Source organism: Filicampus tigris, chromosome 1 (assembly GCF_054856515.1).
Source record: "Filicampus tigris isolate MCC_2025a chromosome 1, RoL_Ftig_1.0, whole genome shotgun sequence".
Lineage (NCBI taxonomy): Eukaryota > Metazoa > Chordata > Actinopteri > Syngnathiformes > Syngnathidae > Filicampus > Filicampus tigris.
In genome coordinates, this window is record NC_141217.1 from 5129342 (window position 1) to 5151626 (window position 22285).

Sequence of the window (22285 nt, forward strand, 5' to 3'; positions counted from 1 at the left end):
TGCAGTTTGCAGCTGATGACAAATGAAAATCGGGACGATAGTCGAAAAGTGAGATGATAGCATCTTGTTTCCCAGAGTACTAATCTGTATCTTCCTACTCAGTTGAGAAACAAAGCGCTTTAGAGAAGAGATCAAATGAAATCAAAAATATAATGGTGCATTTTACACCTATCCAGAAATGAGCCCTCCCAAAATTACTTGGATTAAATAAAAAAACAAAAAACAAACGGCATCTTTGAGAGAAAAACGCCATAGCAATCAGCTGTTGTCACCCTAATCCCATTGTCAAATTGTTTTTGTCCACTCAAGCTTCTGCCTTCACCTCTCACCAACAGTAGTTCCTCCTCGCTCACCCAAAAGTCAATTCCTTTGACTCAATTGTTGATGAGGGCTGAGGAGGAGCAATGGTGCCCTGTTGACTCTCAGAGTTAACCCCAAGGAACACCTCTCACACACGCACACAAACAATTCTGTAACAGGCAACAGAGGTTTTACGAGCACTCCCCAGACGTTAATTGAGATGAGGATTTTATGGCTCTTTACACTCAGTTGCTCCCTCTCTCTTTCTGTCACCTGTATGTGTTCAAATCTGAACAGTTGTGACTCATGCGTTCGAGTGTTCAATGCCCATGGAGAACCAAACATCAATGTGGACAGGTAGCAGACGTCCTTTATACTCGCACATTGTCACTCCTCTGCCTTTTGTTTCTCCATTGTCCTCATCAAAGTTCAAACACTGATCAACCAAAGTGCCAAGGGTGAACTGAGAGCTGATTTTAGCGAGGTGCTTTTGAAGGAGGTGGGTTCACCCAATCGCAATTGTCTCCACTAATTTGAAAGTTGACATCTACAAGATAATATTGCAAACCCCAATTTCAATAAAGTTGGGACATTATGGAAAATGTGAATAAAAACAGAATACAATGATTTTCAAATCCTCGATTGAATAAAGTACAAAGACAAGGTACCATATTTAATATTAAAATTGCTCAACTTTTTTTTTCAAGTATTTATGTATTTTGATGCCTGCAACACATTCTAAAAAAAGCTGAACATGGGCATGTTTACCGCTGTGTTACGTGACCTTTGCTTTAAACAAGATTCAATAGGCGTTTGGGAACTGAGTACACGAACGGTTGATGTTTTGTAGGTTGAATTCTTTCCCATTCTTGCTTAATGTACTACTTCAGTTATTCAACAGTCCGGCCTCTCCATTGTCGTGTTTTGTGTTTCATAATGTGCCACACATTCATAATGGGAGACAATCTGGACTGTTGGCATGCCAGTCTAGTACTCGCACCCATTTACTACGAAGCCACTCTGTTGTAACGTGTAGAACACGGTGTGCAAACTGTTTCATTTGGGGGCCGCATACAGAAAAATGGAAGGATGCAAGGGCCACTTTGAAATTCTTTAGTGTTTGTATTTGTTCGTTATTTTGAAAAACTTCAATATAACAGCTTTATAAGGTGATTAGGCAAATAGTTTAGTATTTTTGCTGTAGGTGATGAAATCCCAAAATTCCTTGCAATTGTACAATGAGAAACATTGCTCCCAAACGTGACGCTCACCTGTTTCCAATCAACCTGTTCACCTGTGGAATGTTCCAAGCAAGTGTTTTTTGAGCATTCCTCAACATCCAATCTTTTTTAGAACCTGTTGCAGGCAAGCTTCACCCAAATTCTAAATGAGAGAGTATTTGCAAAAAAACAATAACCTTCATCAGTCTGAACATGAAATATTTTGTCTCTGTAGGGTATTCAATTGAATATAGGTTGAAAATGATTTGCAAATCATTTTATTCTAGTTGTATTTACATATTACACAACCTCCCAGCTTCATTGGAATTGGGGTTTGTAAAACAAACATCAAAACTGTAAAGCCTGTCTTTTCTTGCTTCCATCACCCACCCGTCCATCTTAAAACCGCTTGGGTGACAGACACACCGTTATTCGGTGTTAATGCAGAATTACAGTATTCTATTTGAGATTATCTAATAATCCCTGAAACAACACGCCTCCAGGTGACTGGTGTGTAAATAGGACACCAGGGAACGAGATTTTACTGTGTCCTGTTCATTTGTTGTTGTTGTTGAATTACCGTATTTTCCGGACTATAAATCAGACCTTTATACAAACCGTACCTAATCGATTTTTTTTTAAATGAAAAAAAACGTTTACAAGCACTTATCTGTTGAAAAATTTGAGATTTACTGCCTTCACAGAACAATTTTAAACTGTGAATGTACATGTATGTACCTGAGCAGATTCTTTCCTAACAGTGCCTTTTAAAAAACGGAACAGAACCAAGAGAAAATAAATTATCTATCTTCATGTCATTGCCCGCAGCCACTTAAGTTTGTCAGCTATACTTCCGTATACCACCTAATTCATAACCTAGTGCATGGCGCTCTTACCTGTTCAACTCCTCCACCTGCAGTCACATCCTGTTAATGGCAATTGTGTTGTATTGTATTGTAATTCTGGTTAGAGTGCCCCTACCGGTGGAAGAAAAATCCACAGAATAGCTGCACCTTCATATAAGTTGCATGGTTCAAAACCTAGGAAAAAAGTGGTGGCTTACAGTACGCAAAATATGGTAATTTTCTGACTACTCTGTGTTGCCTAGCTTTTATTGTATATCCAACTATTTACAGAAAACTACTTATTACTATCCTGCACACACGTCCCCATATTGGAACAATCAGAACAATCAGTGTTTACAGCTCCAAACTACAACCCACAATGCCAATCAAGTTGGGCCATTGTGTGAAACTTAGACAAAAACAGATGACAAGACGATTTATAAATCCTTTTCAACCAATATTTAATTGGATACACTACAAAGGCAAAAAAAGACAAAATAGTTCATGTTCAAACTTTTTTTTTCATTTATTTTATTTGTTTGAGATCTCAAACTGTTGAGGTCAAGCAAGAATGGGAAACAGTTCACCTATAAAAGCATCAACAATCGGCTAAATTCAAACTGCAGCTCAATTCAGATTTTTTTTTTTGCCTCTATGTGACGCATTTTTTTTTCATGCAGTGTGAATAGGATAATTCTCAACTTTGACCTGAGCCTCTTTCGTATGTGGATATAAATTGAATATGTATGTGTTGCGTCTGCAGTATGAAAGCCCCCAGCATGCGTTCCGCGCGGGCAGGTGAGGGTTCTCTGGAAACTACTGACATTGTCCGTTGTTTTGAATAACAGCGGTTGTCTTTACATTTTAATTTAATTTGATACCACTTGAAAGATGAATCATTAAGTTGACATCTGTTGTGTGGTAGTAATTCAGGATAGGCTCCAGCACCTCAGCAGCAACCTTGTACCGAATAAGTGGTTTGGAAGATGACACACGTTCAATATATTGTCTTTTTAGTGTGTTCAAAATGAAATAGGATTTTCAAATCAATGTATTCTGTTTTTATTTACATTTTACAAAACATCCCAGTTTTATTGAAATTAGGGTTCCTTTTCTATGACAAGCAGAACTTAACTTCACCATTGTGGAATACAGACACCAACATACAGTCGATCTTACTAAGTTGCAAGAGTATAGTTTCCCCTTTTCGCATTTTGTAATTTGCTAAACATACCTGATCAAAAACATCTGCTAACGTACCTCTTCATTTGCTGAACACGCATTGCCAGGCCATTATTACAACTTACGAAATTATAAACTGACATACAGGCAGCAGATGGTGTGATTTCATAATGAGATTTGAATTATTTATGCACAGTTGGGCCCAAGATAATGCAAAATTAGCATTACATCTGCAGAATGAGCAGAATGGGGAACCAAATAGTTAAATATGGAACATTAGCTTAGTATTTGGTAGAGAGCATCAAATTTGTATTTTATGTCTTAGGGGCTGTTAGTGACCATGCAGGCTAAAAAATAAAAATAAAAAATCAAGGTTCAGCAAATTCTGGAGAGGTGGATCCATTTGTGAGTCCCTGTGCTGCCTGCTAACAAGATCCTAGTTTATTCCCTCATGGTGTCAGGGACAACAAATGCACAGGGCTGTCTGTTGGCTATTCGAGGAAGGAGGCTTAGACGGTTGAGGGAAATTCTGTAGGCATTGCTTCAGGGAGGAAGTGAAAGGTAATAGAAGGATAAATGGAGGGATCGAATGGGGTGGGAAGAGTGAAATGCAACCATGACAGCTATCCTCATGGCACCTAGGGGATTCAAGCGTCTACCCTACAAGATTCTGGGGAGTAAAGATTCCCCAAGCAAAATTGGTCAATTACATTAGGGTAGTCCTTTTGCTCTACTAGAATAAAGTGTAATTGCACATCCACTACAGTAGGTGGTAGAGGCGCTCTCATTGTGTGCAGAGAGAATGAAGTTATTCAGCAGATTTACTTTTTTTTGTTTCTTTAATGTTAATAAGGATACAATGTTATGCCAAAGATAAGACAAGATAAGATAACATAAGATAACATAAGATAAAATGGCCTTTATTGATCCCACAATGGGCCAATTTTCAGTGTTACAGCAGCAAAAGATATATGTCACACAGAGACGGCGGCATAATGTAGCCGTATAACATTAGCAGCAAACAAACACTCGGAAACAAACCTATGTAAATACACGCAGTATATATGTATATACACATATACCCATGTATGTACACACTTACATACATCTACATATAGAGTATAAAGAAACACTCCTATGGCCTGTACATAGTACAGAGTACAAATAAATAACAGTACTGCAGTGAATATAAAGTAGAGCATTGCTGCACAATTGCACTAATGTACGCCAGTTTGTAGAGACTACCCAATGTTCTTGTTAAACAGTCTGACAGCAGCAGGCAAGAAAGAGCGGCGGAATTTCTCCTTTGCACAGCGAGAGTGTAACAGTTTATCACTGAAGGAGCTGTGGAGTGCTGTTAGAGTGCCCTGGAGGGGGTGGGCGGGGTTTTCCAGCATTGATGACAGCTTAGCCATCATCCTCCTGCCCCCCACTGAGTCCACAGAGTCCAGGGAGCAGCCCAGGACAGAGCTGGCCCTCCTCACCAGTTTGTCCAGCCTCTTTTTGTCCCGGGCCGAGATGCCGCCTGCCCAGGAGACCACTCCATAGAATATGACCGATGCAACCACCAAGTCATAAAAGTTCCTGAGGAGTGTCCCCTGAACCCCAAAAGACCTCAGTCTCCTGAGTAGGAAGAGTCTGCTCTGGCCCTTCCTGTGTTGTCGCTCCAGTCCAGTTTATTGTTCAGATGAACACCCAGGTACTTGTAAATTGAGACACTCTCAGCATCTGTTCCCTGGATATTCACTGGTACGGGTGGAGAGTACTGGCGCCTGCAGAAAACCACCACCAGCTCTTTGGATTTCCCAGCATTGATCTGGAGGCGGTTCTGCAGGCACTAGTCCACAAAACCCCGAGTAAGTTCTCTGTACTCCCGATCGTCTCAGTCTGTGATGAGGCCGACAATCGCAGAGTCGTCAGAGAACTTCTGCATGTGACAGGTAGGGGTGTTGTATTTGTAGTCTGAAGTGTAGAGGGTTACAGGAAGGGAGCCAGGACAGTTCCCTGCGGCGCCCCAGAGCTACAGAGAAGCACATCAGACACACAGTCCTGTGTCCTCACATACTGTGGCCGGTTTGTGAGGTAGTCATGGAAAGTGTACTTATTTACAGACAATATTTACAGAGTATTTGCGGGGCAGGAAATATTGTTTTCTTCCAGGGGGCGTCATAGCTGAAAACAATTGAGAAACGCTGCTTTAGGGGATTATCTGCATATAAAATGCAACTAAATCAATGACCCATTTTGGGTCAAGGGCATAGACGGTGTACAGGGTTGCAAGGGGTAGCAGCTAAGCCAACCCTTTACCCAATGCCTTGACCCTCCAGTTGCCACCCCTACCATCCACAATAAATAATCCTTATTGTCTCCGTAGTGTATGTAAAAATTGTGTTTAGAATTTATTCCGACTCTGACCCCCAATAAACCCAAAGTTGACAAAATGTTTGTATTGCTAACAGGTGGTCTGTTTTGCAGCACAGGTGGTCTAATGTGATTTTGTTGTACATAATCGAGGCGCAGGCAGAAAGAATCCGCGAACATATGTGGTGGACCTCATGGTATTTCATTCATAAATATGACACCAGCGTGGGACAATCCCTCTGAATCATTGAAGAAATGAATTAATTGAACAAATTCTAATCATTATCATCTTAAAGATATTTTCAAAGCACCGCTATTTCACTATTTTTTGGGGGGGGAGACACAGATGGACGATCAGGAGTTGCAAGGCAGTCTCCAATTGCACGTTTACAGACACAGTCGACTACATCAACAGAAAGAGGAAATATTGCAGTTTACGTGCCATTATCATGCACAAACTGCAGCGAGTTTAATTTTCTGTTTCCGCATGTCAAGCACGGCATGCGCTCCGTACTGCTCTGATTTTGATGCAAATTAGAGATGTAGCGAGGATTGGCCGGGAAAACACTACGTTCCATCCCACAATGGCACAAAAAGGCGGAAACGCTCCGTTACACCAGTTTTTACCTCAACAAAGTCTAGCAAAATCCCAAAAGAAAGAAAACTTCCCCAAGCACACAGTTGGACTGCTCTTTGCGCTAGACTTGCGCCCAGACGGAAAATAGGGCCCTTTATGTGAAACAGTAGGTAACTGGTATTTTTAGATAATTGGGGTTTTATTGAGGCGCCGCAGCAGTGCTATCTAGCTCAGTGATTTTCAACCAGTGCGCCGTGAGAGATCATCAGGTGTGCCGCAAACTATCCGATGTCAATTATTTTGACAAACAAAATACTGCATTTGACAATTGAAAAAATATTTTGTTAATACAGTCATAGGCAAAACAATATTTTTCCTTCCACTACATGACAGAAGGCACATAATGACCCTGTCTAGCCACTTTTTGTGAATCGTTTTGCTTAGTGTTGTGCTGTGAGATTTTTTTCTGATGCTGAAATATGTGCCTTGGCTAAATAAAGTTTGATAAACACTGATCAAGCTTACATCGAGGCTTGCTGCCTGGCTATACTAAATGAGAACCACCAGCAGTCAAGAGAAGACTTTGTTTGGTCACGGGACAAAGAAGTGGGATTTCAAACTCACTGATGGCTTTCAAGGAGAGTGTAAATCTTTGCAAATTTTGCCAAAAACACACAAGGAATTTGCAACTCGTATGTTCTTTTATTATTCTCTTTGTACTACAACAAAATACATAATAAGTTATATTACCACAAGGATATATTGCACGTATACGCAAACATATGAAGTACAGAAAGTCAGTAGCAAAATGTGCCATAGTCCGGTAATATTGATCGACGACAGTTTATATATTTTGATCAATCAATGCTACAATGACAAATGTAGTGATAACAATAGAACAGAGTGTGGACAAATTATACCAAAGTGATCAAATTATTGCAAATGGCACATTGAGTGGCAGAGCAAAGCTCTTTCATTCCCTGTTAGCATGCATAAACCTTGAAAGCACCAATTTTCTGGCACCTAAGGTCGAAGCGCAGCAGAAGACTATTTTTTTTAACTGCCGGCATCTTCATGAGAGCTCCAGACGGAGTCCATGAGTCAATTCAACAATCAAATCTTGTCTACCAGTGTTGTACTTTGAGTTATATTACAAAAATAAAATCAGACATGTGTGTTTGGTAGATTATTTGGAAAAGTCTCAACAAAAGTCTCAGGAAATCTGTTTCCTCACCCTTTCAAAACTTCTGAATCGTATGGTCTCGAAATTTGCAGTCAATGTTTCCAGGACAATATTGTGCACAGCTCACTGCAAAGTCATTATACAACAGACGACACACAGTAAGTCTGCGGGACTCATAGTGCTGCCTGCCCTTGACAGTCTGGCCTGTTTGCAGTATTTCCCTCCCGTCTTTCATGGAAAGGGTATATTGAAGGTTAAGGAAGAATTTGGGGGGGGGGGTGTATATTTATTTATTTATTTTTCCTCAATGCATTTCAATGGGTGTCAATTACACGCGGATGTCCGCTATTCGTGAGGGAGAGCGACGGGCCGGTCCATGAATAGCAGGCTCAGCTATATGCCGCCTTGTTTCTTCCTTGTGACTGATATGGCTTAAAATATCAAATTCAAAAGAGGACACCCAAAAACAGTAAATAGCAGAAGCAGAATAAGATCACTAGCATGGGCAGTGAAAATGTGACATATTTTACATGGGGGCAACGCACATAATAATTTGTTCATCCGATACACGCAGGTTCATTATAAATCAAAAAACTGGCTGCCAATGGTGTAAAATGTAATACATTAGAGATATAACAAAGTTTCCATTTTGTGTACTTTGTTAGTCAACTGCTTTTTGTTGAATTTACTCAATTTTATTTTGTCAAGTGGTTGCACGAAATATAATCATCGGATCCAGATACTGTACATTTATAAGTAGACTATACATCTACTTTAAAACGTATCTGTTCTGGATCCATCCAAAATGTATCTGGATTCGTCAAGTGGTTGCACAAAATTAAATCATTTAGATCCAGATACATTTTTAAGTCGATGTACAGTCAATTTAAAAATGTATCAGGATCCAGAAGATTATCGTATATTTCCTGCAACCACTTGACAAAATAAAATTGAGTGTACAATTCAGTGTACCGTACATGCAGATGTAATGACAACTCTTCCCAAATGCAGTGTCACAACCAAATTGCCCTGCAACCACAAATGTGCTGGGACGCTAAGATGATGAGACGTGTTAGTTACTTCTGAGAGTTTTAACAGGATGCACAATGCAAATAATCTTCCAACATGATAATGGACGATCTCCATCTCCTTGCTCGGCAGCTGGAATTGAATACTGGAGGGACAAGGAGGGCTGTGTCCCCAGGACTTCTTGTAAAGTGGTCCGTAAATCAAGAACGCTGTTGAGAGCCAACTCTGCTGCTACTTCCCCAACTGTGTTCTGGCCGGGAAAGGCACCACTAATGTAATTCCGACGGCATATGAAGGACACCCGAGCTACTTAACAGGTTTCTGGATGACTGCTGTTACCCAAATTGGAGATATGCATAAGACACGCGCACGGCTGTTGATTTCAAAGCTGAGTCAATTAAGTAACGAGAATGTAGAACTACGTTTTACATTTGAATCTTTGAAGTCCAACAATGCAGTGTGTACAATTCAGAATCCACCAAAATTGCACTTCCGAATTCACACAAATAACCAAGGTTTGAACGACTCTGACGGGCAGAACTTCATGTGCGATCTTCTCATAGCTCACGTCGTTGATGTATCCCATCTCAGCACATCTAATGAGAATTTCTGTTCAGGGCACTTTGAAAGAATTCCATGTGTGTGTTTTGCTTTGCTTTGACTTTTGGGGATCAGGGTTATAATAATTTGGTATTTATATAATTTTGGCTTTTATTTCTTTTTTACTTTTGTTCACTTAGTCTTAATTACTTTTTAGAGCGAATTTGTAAGGTTTTTATTTTTTTTACAAAATAGAAAATGCTTTGTTTTAATTGAAATTATCAATTTTATTTTTTTTAATATGTATTATTTCACATGTGCTAGATGAAAAAAAAAAAAAAAAAGGTAACAGTAAATACTGTGTAATAAAAACTCCACAAAGAATATCCTTTTTAAAAAATCCAAGCAGGTGAACAACCATCAACAAATCAACTACGGGTACGATAGTCCGCAGACTCTGAAGTGCAATAAGTACATACTATTGCTTCTAAATTTAGATGTATCGTATCGTAACATACAAAACAATTAAATCATTCATAGGACGCATGCTCTATGGCAGGGGTGTCAAACCCGTTTTTGTCGCGAGCCACATTATAGTTATGGTAATCCTTCGGAGGGCTGTTACGACTGTGAACCCATATACGTGAATATATGATCGCCTTATCACATATACACAACAAATTAATGGATAACTGGCTTTGAAATCAGAAGCCAGTAAATAACTATTCAACTATTTTTCAATGTACTGTATTTTAAAGGAGGTATTGGTAACAAATGATCGCAATATATCATATGCTGTGTTGTCAGTGAAGACAATTTCAAAGAAACATGTCAAGTCAACACACATGATTTTCCTTCGCAGGCCACATAAAATTATTTTGTGGGCTGGATCTGACCCCCGGGCCTTGAGTTTAACACCTGTGCTCTATGGGGTTTGTTTTTATATATATCTTAGATGGACTTCTTTCCATCAATTTAAACAAGCCACTTGCCCACTTGCTTTTATCTGTGACAGTCATAGTCAAATTGCATTGACAGACAGACAGATAGACTTGGTTAGCTAAAACTTAAGTTTAAGAACTTAAGCCTGTAACAGTGTACTAGTCCAAATAAACTTTGTCCAAAATGTAGCAAATGTTGCAAAAGTTACTTGTTGCGCATGTTTTGGCAGCATTACTTACAGTATATGTGACCATTCTTGGCTGTTTATAAGTTCAATATATTTGTATTCTTAATCGTTGAAGAACTGTTTTGTTTCTTTTTTAAATTAGGTCGAACGTCTGTTTTTACCTATGTGCAATACATTTGAACTGAATCATTGTGTTGTGGGTATTGTGACAGCTTGTGCGTGACGTGTGGGTGTGGTGTGCGCATGCGTGAGGAAGAGGGCGGAAAAGAGTGAAAGTGCATGTGCGCTGGTGTGTCGAGAGAGGATAGGGACAAGCGAGAGAATATTAAGTGAAGCATAAGAAGCAAGAGGAAAAAGTGTGCCAAATAAATCGAGGCTGCATTGCAACCCCTGTCTCCTTGTGACGTGTTGTTGGGCTACTGACCTCCACCTAGGGTTGCCAACTCCCTTAAAAATAAAGAGACACCTCATCGGCAGGGATGGCTGACCTGACTGCCTTCAAACTAGGGATGGGCACATCAATACCAAAATATTGATACTCCGATCCAAAGTGCTCAATTTTAAGTATCGATCCTCAAAATAAAGTAGTGATATTTGCAATTAATTCATATATATTACATATATTATATATTTATTAATCTATAGTTTAGAAGAGGCGGCACGGTGGTCGACTGGTTAGCACGTCCGCCTCACAGTTCAGAGGTCGTGGGTTTGATCCCGGCCCCGGCCTCCCTGTGTGGAGTTTGCATGTTCTCCCCGTGCCAGCGTGGGTTTTCTCCGGGTACGCCGGTTTCCTCCCACATTCCAAAAAACATGGATGGTAAGTTGATTGGACTCTCGAAATTGCCCCAAGGTGTGATTGTGAGTGTGGTTGTTTGTCTCTGTGTGCCATGCGATTGGCTGGCAACCAATTCAGGGTGTCCCCCGCCCACTGCCCGAAGACAGCTGGGATAGGCTCCAGCACGCCCCGCGACCCTTGTGAGGAGAAGCGGTATAGATAATGGATGGATGGATGGATAGTTTAGAAGGTTGTATTTTCATCCAATCAGAATTTTCACTATGTGAAATCAGTTCAGCAGAACATTTTCACATATTATCAATATCACGGTTGGCAACCCTAGCTCCACCTTTTCGACGACGTGCGACGGCCGGGACCCCAAACGCACCTCCAACCTTGGAGAAAGATCTCCCTTGCGTCTCCCGACTATGGTTAGGCAACAAAAACAGGAATGGATAACAATAGAGACAGCTTCTTCTTTCCTACTTTTAAGTGCCACGTTAATGTTCAAAGAACTGTTAAAGGGGTTATCAACAGTATCACATAGGGGTGGGTGATATAACGATGTAAGATCGTTAAGGACTTTAACGTGCTTGACGATCTCATATTGCCGAAGGATCGTCTGATCGTCTACAGGGTACATTCTATACAGTTTAGCTCTATGGCGGCTCAAAGCCGCTGACGCATACCAGATCAACCAATCACAGCACGCACACTGCACCGTACGTGACACTCCCCGCCTCCCTGTTTGTTTGTATGGCGGGAAGCTATAGCGGAAGTCACCACGAAGCACAGTTGGTCCCGAAAAGAAACTGCACATCCACAGTGTCGATTTGGTTTGGCTTTTCCTCGGAGGAGAAAGCGCAAACCAGTTATTTGCAAAGTTTGCAGGGACTCAGTTCGGATGTGAGATGGCAACGCGACAAACCTGTTTAATCACTTGCGGAGACAGAGACAGCACCCAAAAAACTACGCCGACAGCCAAAGCAAACGGAGTTCAGACACATGGTAGCAAGAGGCAGCCGTTAGCTCCAAGCTAATGCAACCCACGGTAACAAAGTCATTTAACAAGGGCACTCCATATGAAAAAACAAGCAAGCAGTGTAAAGAAGTAACTGAGGCAGTGACTTATTACCTTGCTGAAGACATGATTCCCATTAAAACAGTGGAAAACGAGGGCTTTAAAAGACTCTTCAAAGTACAAGACCTGCGTTACGAGCTGTCTTTTTATGTTTACGTCATGTTACCTTTTATGTTTACATTCACTGCACATTTTGATAAAAAATTGGCACTATTCAAATTAAAACCTGTTCAGGAAGCTTAGCTGGCTTAAAATGTTGTTGTTTTTTTCCTTTTAGGGTTTTATATACATTTTAAATGTTTTATATGTTTAACAAGAGGAAAATGGTCAAAAATGGGCAGATTAGTCAAAAAAAAACATGTAAAAAAAAGAATCATGATCGTGATTTTATTTTTAATGTAATGTCGTAATGTGATATTTTTGCCATATCGCCCACCACTAGTATCACATATGTTTCAGAAATAAAACTTTACTTTTTTTTTAGCTACTACGTTACTGCATTTTAATGTTGGTCATAGTGGTAGTTCTTGGAGAGATATGAGTTTTAGTGGAGGGCTTCTTATATAAGGAAGAAAACGCTTTCACTTCAAACATCAGTTGCCTCTGGCGATGAAAAATAACTACCGGTACATTTAGGTAACTTATCCCACCTTTAGAAGATCATTTCAGCTAAGGAGGCACACATGAGAATTTTACACGGGAATTTTCTCCCTGTTACAAATGACCATTTCAATGTTTGCAATGGTGTCTACCAAGTTATTTGTTTTCAGCTGTGACAAATGGTGAAATAGAGTACGCTTGAAATGCACTTGATTATGCTCAGTGTCATTACACAGTTGCTGAACTCTCACACAGCAACATACAACCTTTATATTTGATGCCATTTGAAGAAAAATCCATTGGCTATGGTAGCTATAGTTTGCATTGCAACTGCAAACACCAGTTAAGCCAATGTTGACATGAGAAGACATTCAGAACAAGCATGACAAAAAAAAAATACATTTGTCACTAATGATTTTAAAATTTAGTTGTGGTTACCTTTGCCAAGCATGACGGTAAGAGAAATTGTTTATTATCTCTTTGCTCAATGCTCTATCTTGTATCTTGAGCATTGATACACTACTGATATACCATAACTGATATATCCATGGAATTTTTTGGAGAGTTGATGTACCAAAGAAGAATGCATTATATTTTGGTGAAGAGCTATAAAAGGGATGGGCGCGTTGAAGTGGCTCTAATTAATTAATTATTGAAAATAAAATGTGAACTGTAACTGAGCAGTTTTAAATTGTAATAACAGTGTTCAGCACTAGATGGCAGACATCGCTTACCAGTGCCTCCAACCCCAAAACTGTACTTGTCCATCAGAGAAGAAGAGAGAGCAGGTCCTAGCAAGAAGCCAGGTCCAGCATTAGGTCAAGAAATTGGTGTCTTTCAGCTAAAATATGAAGCAGATTATATGTTCAACGAATTTTAACTGCCTAGTTTCCTTATTATCAACTATAAGGTGAACTATAAGGTTGTTTTGGTTTGTTGTTCAGTAGTTTTGCGCCATCTTTGAATGGAAATGTACATGCAAGCGAGGCCTTTGCACAGGGGAAAAAAAATCACAGTATGCAGTAGTTTTTTGTTTTCTTTGTAGTTTAGGCGTGGTCTTTTATATACTGAATGTATTCGAGCATTAAAATATATATCTTGATATATTTCTGTACTGTACGTGTACTTCTGTTTGGTACGTTGGTTCAAAAAAAAAGTAACTTATGCACATATTTTTCCTTTTTAAAACTCAATTTTTTCATGCATCTGGTTAGTGACGTGCCACCCGCCTCAGCAAGGCTCATGAAAAATGGTGGCCTTCCTTCCATCATTTAAGTTGCCCATCCCTTCATGAAGACGATATTTGAAAGGTTACTTAAAATTAAATATGACTGCAATTTTATAGATAGATAGATAGATCAATGCAGTGAACTTTTTTCCATTTCCAAGCACAGAGCAACCAGTGAGTAAAATGTAAACCTTCTGCATGCAAGTAAAAAAAAATGTTGACCATTTGGAACAGAAGTGGTAGAAGAGATAGATTGAAACATTGGTATTCATCCTTGGCATGGGTGCCTCTTCTTTTTCTATCCAGACACATCGTTATCTATGTGAGCTGCCATATTTGTCAATTCACGACATGACAGTGGCAACCAAAATAAATAGCTCATAGTTCGATCAATGCCGAGTGATTGTGATTTACGGTGGAACAAGGGCTGTGTGGAGGGTAGGAAGATTCTATCTTCACAGCAATTGGATTTTCAAAAGATTTAACTGGAGTTGCACCCAATGTGTATGTTGTCCATCGCTAGGGTTGCCAACTTTCTCACTCCTAAATAAGGGACAGGTGCACGGTGCCACGGTGGTGTGAGCATGATGTATGGATTTTGGATTTTTTTTTCAAATTTTCACGTTAATGCTGAAACCACATTCACGTAAAAATAAGAAAAAATGAAAAAAAATGGACAGTGTTTTTCACAGGAGAGCGACGATATGTCACCTCATATGAAATCTCATATGAAACCACAATTTGTCTCTTTTCTTCAACAAACGGATGCAAGAAATCTGAAATGTAAAAGAGGAGTGTGACTCACCAAATTTATTTTTTCTATGGATATTTATGGCTGCTTTTGACTGACTCAACAGTCTTCTGTCATTTTGCGCTGCCAGAGAGAAGTCCTCACATGACAGGTGGAGTGATTGCCGCTTGTTCTGAGATTGACGCTTTATCTGATCTAGGATCTGTCATGTGTAGTACCGAGAGTCTCCATTAGGAGCGCTGTAATGTGCTATCACTGTTTGAGAACCAGCAATGTATGTTCGAGCAAGTATACAGGTAAAAGACATTGAGCTGCCAACCCGTCTGTGTCCGTCGTTATTGACAATCGATCGCCATCCAAAGCTTTACTAAAAGCATCTTATATTACAGGATTGGTAGATTGCAGTTTTCTGTATTCGCAAGAGTTGATAGTGAATATACGGGACATTTAAGGTCCCGTATGGGACAAACCTAACTAGCCCAAAATACGGGACGTCCCGGCTAATACGGGACAGTTGGCAACCCTATCCGTCGCTTCTAATGTCACATTGCATGATGGTCATCGTGTCATCATTGGTGGCAAGCGGGGATGAAAGTACTGTGCAGCGTTTGTTATGGTTACACACAATCTGGATCACTTCTGTAATTTTCATTTTCTTCAGAGTCATTCATGTAATTTAATAGCCAGTATGGAGGTGCACCCTCTCAACATCCTCTTTAGTGTTCCTCCAAAAAAAAAAGTATCACTTTATCCAATCAATCCTCACAAAGGGCGAGACAGCACTTATTTCCCACCCAATTAACGAACCCTTTCATTCGTAAGCCTTTGAATAACTCTTCAATGCAAAACCACAGCCAACAGGAGCTGGTAACAGCTTCTTGAAAATTAAAAGTATCAATCAACAGAGGCATGGAAAGCTTTTGATGTCTTTGGATGCTTAAGGTCTCAGCGAGGCCTGCCCAAATGTTTGACATGATTCCTGCAGTTTGTTTCAGTACCAGAAAAGCAGGCAGCCAGGAGAAAAGAAGGATCAATCCCCTTTATAGAACAGGAGGTTGATCAGCGACAACAGCGTCATTACACATACATCATGGAAGACTGACAGCTCTTGACAAATAGATGCAGTATGGTCCAATGTTGTGTATGCACCAAGATATGTCAATAAAAGTACACACTAAAGGCATGGTCATGCCCTTTTCAATTGACATAGTTATTATAAGTTTGTCTTCAGGTATCAGTGAGAGAGCCCACTGCCAGGAGGTTCTTAAATACACAGATCAAAAATATAAACACAACACTTTTGTTTTTGCTCGCATTTTTTTATGAGATTAACTCAAAGGTCTAAAACTTTTTCCACATATACGTGAGGTGGGATTCATTATCTCGGCAAAGGAGAAGTGCTCACTATCACAGATTTAGACTGGTTTGTGAACAATATTTGAGAAAAATGGTGATATATGTAAGTGGAAAAGTTTTAGACCTTAGAACTCATTTAATTAAAAAAAATGGGAGCAAAAACAAAAGTGTTGCGTTTATATTTCTGTTGAGTCCATGATTGTCATACACTGTCGATGCCGGAGGACATTATCTTCATCTAAATCAATTTCTGAGTGAGAGCACTCGACTCAGCTCAATATGTATCTGTTGGCTGAGCCTATGTTAAGTGGCCACTGCCACTCACCAATTAATTCATGTGATGCTCGATACCTCCTGTGGCAAAGCTTAAGCTTGAATCAACATTTACTAACATATCAGCCCCCTGTTCACCTTATAATAACCAGGTCAGTTCAACTACACATGAAAATAGAGAGTTGAGCTGCACGGATTTCTACTTTTAAAGCAACACACAAATCCAAATTCATTTTTCTTCATTCTATTAGGCAGAGTGTATGAACATTAATAGTGCAAATATCAATGGCAACTGACTCCCTGCAAAAAAGGTTGAAGGCGATTAAATATTAAAAATAATGAGATACCCTGTACACTGCCATACTAAACATTTGTGACCACTCCACGTAATCACTGTGACATCTTGCGTCCTGTAACCTGCTATTATTCATTTTGGACTTGTTACCTGGTCTGTTGTGCTATAAAAATGCCGTAAGACTTTGTTAAGTAGAATTTAGATGGCACTCCGAAACCATCTCAGGTTACATGTTCCTCCTTTGAGAGAGAAAAAAAAAACATTTATTGCAGGAGTGTCTGGCAACCTTTTGCTGTGCTTCATTTACTAGATAATGGCAGTTTGTTTGCCGTTGCTTCAGAAGTAGTACAATGACACAAATCTCTTAATACTTCATAATTCTAAATGTTGCTTGTTCCTGATTGTATTATGAGTGTGTGCAAGCTTGGTATATGAGCACATTTGATTTCATGAAACAATGACTGTGGGTGGTATGATAAACAATGACTTCTCAGCCATGTTGTTTGCTTGCGAAAGTGTGAAAGTACTGATTTTTACTGACATTGACCTTAAGACTTGAATGTCTTTAAGACAGATTCTTACAGAGTTTGACTTCAAAACAATTGTATATTTATTATTTAAATATGGAGTTTTTTTTTTTTTTTTTTAAGCCAGAGTATCGGGAGTGTCATGTGAATAAGGCGGAAATATCACAGACATCAAAAACTTCCCCTAAGTGTGGGGGTGGCCAGAGAATATCAAGAGTCACCGCTGGCCATCATGCAGCTCTGCCACTGTACATAGTCGGAAACAAGTAGAATGAAACTTGCAATATTTTTGATTATGTCAACGTTGTAAGAGTATAATGCTTACAACCATAAGTAGTGTGTTACAGCACTCAAGATGTCACAGTGATTACGTGGAGCAGTCCAAAATGTCCAGTGGCAATGTAAAGGGTATCTCATTATTATGATACTTAATCGGCTTCAACCTTTTTGTTCAGGGAATCAGATACCATTGATATTTGTATTTTTAATGCTCATACACACTGAATGAAGGAAAATGATTTTTTAGTTTGTGTTTCTTTAAGTTCTGTGGGATATTTTGTAAATTCATGAGAGAGGGTAGTGATGATGAACCGTTGAACCTTTCGTACATCACCGATGAAGGGATGCTACGATTCTCTTACCTATATACTGTACAGCATACTTTTTAAAAAAATAATCTGCTGGTTGCTCACATCACACATTCATCACCAATGTTGTACACCACCTAAATCTACAGCATGTCTTTGCCACAGTTAGGTATCCACAACCATGTTTACAATCATAAGCCAGCATTTACCCAAAGACACTATGGAAGGCAAGCGGTAGGACGGGGAGGGCGGTTTGCACTCAGCTGGTGGAAGGCAGAGAGCTGACCGCCAAACACTCCGCACGAATAACGTGGAGTGGCAATACGCGGTTGTTCTCGCCTCGCTTGCGTGTGTGGGCAAATGTACATCTAAGCACACTGGCAGCAGTCGTGACGCACACGTTGTGACCAAATCCACCAGGAACTATCCAGACGATATTCGTGCCAAGACACGTCAATTTAACGACACTGTGCAGTGTGCATACACTGACGTTTGAAGAAGAGAATGGAGCAAGTGGCGATACTGCAGTCACGAATTGTCCACGTACTGGATATTAGTGGGGGGGGGGGGGGGGGGGGCAGTGGATCCGACGCGTAACGGGATTAATGCCGCATATTGGTGGACTTCAACGTGACAAAACGCAATGGCAGTAATCGATATGGTCAGTCAAAATAAAATTAAAAAACAATTCAACTTACATTTTAGAAGGCTATCGATATGAGTAACAAAAAAATGTTGAACTTACCTTTACACAGTTTCCAAATGGTTAGGATCTTCACGATGTCAATTCACACAGGCATTGCGGGGAATCAGTGCCCTGGACTGCAGAATAGATCGAGCGCCGTTAAAAAAAAATCGAGTTCGAGAACGAGAAAACAAATATTAACTCCCCAAAGTCGTGCAAATCTCCAAAAATCGCAGCGTAGTTTCAAAAATTACATATTGCCAAAGCATGCACACCTGCAGTCTCTCAACAAATGGCAGCAAAGAAGAGAATGACGATATTGAGTAAGCTCGGTCGATGACAACACCACTAACATCGATATGGGGGGAGGCAATCGGGGGTGATCATTCCGTTAAATCAGTCATGCCTGCTCTCGCTGGCGCGGATGTCCCGAAGTGACGACGCGCGGGGAAAGGATGCTCTCCCTGTCTCCTCTCTCTCTCTCTCTCTCTCTCTCTCTCTCTCTCTCTCTCTCTCTGTCTCTCTCTCTCTCTCTCTCTCTCTCTCTCTCTCTCTCTCTCTCTCTCTCTCTCTCTCTCTCTCTCTCATTAACGGACTCAAATCTCTCTCTCTCTCTCTCTCTCTCTCTCTCTCTCTCTCTCTCTCTCTCTCTCTCTCTCTCTCATTAACTGACTCAAAAGCGGCCGGTGACAGAGCAGTGTGGAAAAAAAAAAGAGAGAACTGTGTCCGTCTGTCAATAGTCTGAACGGTATTTAGGACGAGCTACCAATGACTGAACTGCAGCTAGCAGGAGACAAAACCTGAATCATTGAAGTTGACGAACTGACAGGGTGGCCTTTCTCTGCAAATTGTAACGGTATAATACAAATGGTGGACATACGAGTATAGGCCCTTCCTGTGGGCCAATCTGGCAAATGAAAGATTCTTACTTAGATTTGTCCCTGGCCGGCTAACAGACTAAGGTTTCTGTGAGGAGAATTCTGATGAAGGGATGCCTTTGAGGAAGAGGAAAAAACTAGTCTCCACTGAGTGAAAATGTGCAGTTGTGAGCTGTCTTTGTCATCCGCAGGGCCTGGCATGAATAGTAGATCCTTAATGAGCAAAGGAGTGGACAAACACAGCATTGAGTCTTCTTTCTATTCGAGGTTTTCGGCCACAGATGGCCTCGACTCAATCAGCTGGTTCATATGCAACTTGGAGGGTGCTGATGTATTGAGGGCAGCTATGGAACAACATTTGTTGGGTCTTTTCTGTGATTTAAAGCACTCTGCAAAAGTTTTAGCCCACCACTCCATTTGTTGTTGTAGCAATGTTGTGATGACAGTTTATAACTTGAATGTCTCTTATGGGAGTGGTTGAATCCCGCCGGATTCCCATGGGATGAGAGTCAATTTTATCATTAATCACTGGATTGGGACGGTACAGGATAAAAAATTCCCAGGAGCACACGAGTGCCGGGTTATTGATTAAGTAGGAGGAAAAACAACCTCGGACAGATGCGCAGCCATTTTTAATGTAGCTGACCTCCAGAATGCGAGTGGTACGGGAGTGGGAATTGTTTTCACCAGGAGCGAGATGGGACAGTATTATTAGGGCTCGAGCAGCAACCGCCGCGAGGTCCCTATTGTTTCTGTAGAAATTATTATTTTTCTTCCGACAGAATGATCGGATTTTTAGACCCCTAAACCTGCACGAAAACTCACCAAACTTTGCAGTCTCATCGGGCCTGGCAAAAAATTTGATATTTTAAAGACGCCGTAAACGACGCAAACAAAATGGCTCTGTAGCGCCACCTAGAGTAGGAAAACGAAATAGAATTCTAGCCCATTTGACCTAGGCCTACGAAAATTGGCAGGCACGTGAAGCACCCCGAGATGTACCAAAAAGTCCATTTCAGCCATAGTCTAAAGTGTACAGGAAAGTGAGCTATGAATTTTTGAATGACCATTTTTGCACATTTACATGGTGCATACTTTTGCACCCATGTCCCAGAGGATTATTCCAATTGACTTCAAACATCGCATACATCATCTTAAGACCTGGGGCAACAACTGGAAATTTTTTTGGGAGTTTTGGATAAACTATATGACGGGGGCGGGCCATCAAATTTGGCGTATTTTTTTTCATTTGCCATACAGGAGAAAACCCTTAATAACTCCCCTGCACATGCTCCAAAAAATCCCAAACTTCACCTGTACGTAAAGAGTCGCGACCCAAAGACATCTATATGATAATATGCCATTATACATATAGCGCCACCTAGTGGCGAAAAAAATGGTCATTTTTTACATTTCTATTTACTGCACAGAGCCCGTTGAACGAATCCGACTGAAAATCTCTCAGAAAAGCCTCAAGACATTGATCTTGCTCTACGGCGAATATTGTGGCTTTTCGGCAAAGGGCGGGGCCTTGATGGTGCCGCAAAGTCTGATTATTCAACGTGACAATAAATACAGTTTTATCTTGACCCAGATCATCCAAACTTCTCAAAAGTTTTCATATTTGATGATAGCCAAGGGCTAAAGACATCTATGAACTTATGTTTCATCGTAGTGGTAGCGCCACCTAGTGGCTGAAGGAAATACATGATTTTTTCTTTGATGTTTTTATCCTAGCAGGTTAACCGGGTCCACCTCATCTTTGCTCGGAACAGTGTTTACGACTTCCTAAAATACGAAATTTGTGATTTTTCGCGAAAAGCTGTTGCCATTGCAACACGTAGTTCACCAAAAAAACAACGCTCATTTTGAGGATCTGAACATGCTTGAAATCTCATCAGGCCTGGCAAAATCATCAAGAATTTTTTTTTTTTTTTGTGTGTGCAATTTGTAAAAAATGGCTCGCTAGCGCCCCCTAGAAATTTTTTAAAATCCAGCACCGGACGTTTCACCTATGTTTACGAAAATTTTGTGATATGTCTAACAGGTCAAGACCTACAAAAAAGTCTCTTGGAGCTATGTGCTAAACCTAACAGGAAGTCCGCCATTTTGAATTTACTTTACAATGTGACATCACATTGACTGTAAAATCAGCTGTAATGTGATCTACATGATAATATCTTGTCAAAATTTCACACATTTGATGAGAGTCTGTACCTGAAGACATCTACGAACTAACTTTTCATCGTAGTGGGAGCGCCACCTACTGGCTAAATGAAGTATTTGTTTTATTCTTTCATGTTTTTCTCCTGGCAAGTTAGCCAGATCTCCCTCATATTTGCTCGGAAGAGTGTTTACGCCTTCATGATGTCAAAACGATGAAATGTAAAAATGATTTTTTTCAAAAAGCTGTTGCCATGGTAACGCCCAGTTTGCCAATAACTCAATGCTGATTTTGAGAATGTAAACATGCACGAAAACTCATGAAACTTTGCACACATAGAAGGCCTGGTAAATTAATCAATAATTAATTATTCGATTGTGCAATCTTTAAAAAGATGGCTCGCTACCGCCCCCTAGAATATTTTTAAAAAGTGGCCCAGTTTGTACGCTTCACCTACATCTACGAAAATTTGGTAGTATATGAAACAGGAAGATACCTACAAAAAAGCCTCTTGGAGCCATATGCTAAACCTAAGAGGAGGTCCGACATTTTGAATTTAGTTTAAAGTTTGGACTCATCTTGACTACAAAAGCTGCTGTAACTTGATTCACATGATAATTTCGATTATTCAGTTCCGAAGTGTGAGCATCCCGGCGTGCCGATACCCCAACGTTGCCAGGGCTGCGAGGGCCCTTTATAGCTGCTTGCAGCTCTAG

General features: G+C 40.3%; 1 protein-coding gene across 2 annotated transcripts in view; it reads right to left on the reverse strand.

Annotated features, from left to right (window-relative positions):
• The window catches only part of LOC147152569 (interleukin-1 receptor accessory protein-like 1), a 217925-nt gene extending 198939 nt beyond the window's left edge, over positions 1 to 18986 (reverse strand). The window contains exons 1-2 of one of the 2 annotated variants that reach the window (XM_086048551.1): positions 18803 to 18986; positions 18588 to 18664 (exon numbers count right to left, since the gene is read on the reverse strand). The gene's annotated coding sequence lies outside the window, so the exon portion shown is untranslated. Of the gene's footprint in view, positions 1 to 18587 lie in introns of both variants that reach the window. The other variant, XM_086048550.1, reaches the window with a different exon arrangement.
• Positions 18987 to 22285: the final 3299 nt, after the last annotated feature.